At 49.1% G+C, this 2,950-nt stretch overlaps 1 protein-coding gene across 1 annotated transcript in view; it reads left to right on the top strand.

Annotated features, from left to right (window-relative positions):
* The window catches only part of HES4 (hes family bHLH transcription factor 4), a 16,518-nt gene that overhangs the window by 5,722 nt on the left and 7,846 nt on the right, over positions 1-2,950 (top strand). The gene's annotated exons all lie outside the window — the stretch shown is intronic.

Genomic DNA, 2,950 nt, shown 5'->3' with positions numbered 1-2,950 from the left:
CTAGCTAATTTTTTGTATTTTTAGTAGAGACGGGGTTTCACCATGTTGACCAGGATGGTCTCGATCTCTTGACCTTGTGATCCACCCGCCTCGGCCTCCCAAAGTGCTGGGATTAACAGGCGTGAGCCACCGCGCTTGGCCAGATTGGTGTTTTTTGTTGTTGTTTTTGTTTTTTGAGACAGGGTCTCACCCTGCCGCCCAGGTTGGAGTGCAGTGGCAGGATCTCAGCTCACTGCAGCCTCCTCCTCCTGGGCCAAAGCGACCCTCTCACTTCAGCCTCCCAAGTAGCTGGGACCACAGGGGTGCACCAGCTAATGTTTTGTATTTTTAGTAGAGATGGAGTCTCTCCAAGTTGCCCGAGCGGGTCTTGAACTCCTGGGCTCAAGTGATCCACCTGCCTCGGCCCCGAAGGTGCGGGATGACAGGCCTGGGCCGCCACGCCCGGGCCTCATGTTGTTTTTTCCTAGAAGAGACGTGTCTTTTATTTTCTACAGAAATGAACTCTGGGGCCCTACTGAGAAAGTGACAAGACAATCCACAGAATGGGAAGAAATATTTTCCAATTATCTCTCTGATGAGGGGCAGCATCCAGGGCATGCAAAGAACTCTTACAACTCAACTTTAAAATGGGCAAAAGAGTTCAACAGACATTTCTCCAGTGACACAGAAACGGCCGCCTACCACGGGAAGGAGGCCGGCATCATTATTCATGGGGAAGTGCAAATCAAAACCCCAATGAGGAGCTGATTCCGATTAGCATGACTGTAATAATTAAAACAGAGGACCGGCCAGACGCGGCGGCTCACTGAGCCTGTCGTCCGGCCTTTTGGGAGGCTGAGGAAGACATGCCACCTGAGGTCAGGCGTTCCAGACCAGCCTGGCCAACATCTTTAGTAGAAACCCCATCTCTACTAAAAATACAAAAATTAGCCGGGTGTGGTGGAGGGCACCTGTAATCCCAGCTACTTGGGAGGCTGAGGCGGGAGAATCTCTTGAACCCAGGAGGTGGAGATTGCAGTGAGCCGAGATTGTGCCACTGCACTCCAGCCTGGTGACAGAGCGAGACTGTCTCAAAAAATAGTCCAAGATAAAAATAAAGGACAGTAGCAAGCATTGGTGAATGAATACACAGAAGAGTTGGAATCCTGGCACATACGCGGCTGTTGGGAATGTAAAATAGTTTGGCCACTGTGATCCTCAAAATGTTAGACATAGAATTATTGAGTAACTCAGCAATTCCACTTCCAGGCAGGTGTTCAAATACTTGTGTACAAATGTTCATAGCAGCACAATTCACAACAGACAAATATTGGAAACAGGGCAAACATCCATCAGAGATGAGTGGATAAACAAAATGTGGAACATCCATTCAATGGAATATTATGCAGCCATGAAAAGGACTGAAGCACTGACTCCTGCTACGATGTAAAAGAACCTTGCAAACATTATGCTAAGGGAAAGGCACCAGACACAAAGGCGGCAGGTTGTGTGATTCCACTTACTGCAGGGAAAATGCCCAGAACTGATGGACCACAGCAACAGGAAGTCGGGCCTGTTACCGGGGGCTGGGGAGGAGGGATGGGGGTGATAACATTCAGAACTCCGTAGAGTGATGGTTGGACAATGTGATGAATAACTAAACACCACTGAATTACATTCTTTAAAATGGTTAGCTTCATGTTATATGAATTTCACATTAATAAAAAGCAAAACTGAAAAAGGCTCATGATACTTTCACCGGTTTGTAATCTGCTTCATTCACTGAACAGTATGTCATAAACATTTATCTAGGCCGGGCAGGCGCGGTGGCTCACGCCTGTAACCCCAGCACTTTGGGAGGCTGAGGCAGGCGGATCACCTGAGGCCAGGAGTTTGAGACCAGCCTGACCTACACGGTGAAACCCCATCTCGACTAAAAATATATAAAAAAAAAAAGACCGGGCGCAGTGGCTCACGCCTGTAATCCCAGCACTTTGAGAGGCCCAGATGGGCAGATCACTGGAGGCCAGGAGTTTGGGACCAGATTGGCCAACATGGTGAAACCCCGTCTCTACTAAAAATGCAAAAAGTTAGCTGGGCGTGGTGACGCGAGCCTGTCATCCCAGCTACTTGGCAGGAGAGTCACTTGAGCCCAGGACGTGGAGATTGCAGTGAGCGGAGATCGCTCCACTGCACTCCAGCCAGAGCAAGACTCTATCTCAAGAGAAAAACCCAAAACGCAAAAAACACACACCTGTGTTGGTGGATACATCTACGCAACTTGTTTTAACTGCGGGACGAGTCCCTGACAGCACAGGGTCGATTTAGTTAACCATTCCCACAGCACTCAGTGTGTGCCTTGTTGCCACATTGCTGCTGTGACATACGGCACATAGTGGGCAAGGGCAGCTAAGACTCAGCAATAATACATAAGATTCAAGTAAATAAACAAGTAGAAGAGTGAAAAAACAACATATTCTGAATATGAATCCTGGCCCTTCCCCTCTCCCAGCAAAAATGTAGTGGGGCACAAACGTTAGCGTGTAAAAACCAAAGACGCAGCCGGGTGCAGTGGCTCACACCTGTAATCCCAGTGCCTTGGGAGGCTGAGTCAGGAGGATTACTTGAACCCAGGAGGTCAAGGCCGCAGTGAGCTATGATCTCACCACTGCACTGCAGCTTGAGCAGCAGAAGGAGAACTTGTCTCATAAAACAAAACACAGGCCAGGTGTGGTGGCTCACACCTGCAATCCCAGCAATACTGGGAAGCTGAGGCAGGAAGATCACCTGAGGTCAGGAGTTGAAAACCAGTCATGGCCAACATGGTGAACCCACATTTCTAGTAAAAATACCAATATTAGCCTGGCATGGTGGTGGACACCTGTAATCCTAGCTACTTGGGGGGCTGTGGCAGGAGAATTGCTTGAACCCAGGAGGCAGAGGGTGCCGTGAGCCGAGATCGCATCACTGC

This window comes from Cebus imitator, unplaced genomic scaffold (genome assembly GCF_001604975.1).
Source record: "Cebus imitator isolate Cc_AM_T3 unplaced genomic scaffold, Cebus_imitator-1.0 Scaffold145, whole genome shotgun sequence".
Classification (NCBI taxonomy): Eukaryota; Metazoa; Chordata; class Mammalia; order Primates; family Cebidae; genus Cebus; species Cebus imitator.
The sequence above is the reverse complement of the archived record's forward strand: the minus strand, read 5'-3'. Positions and strand labels throughout refer to the sequence as shown.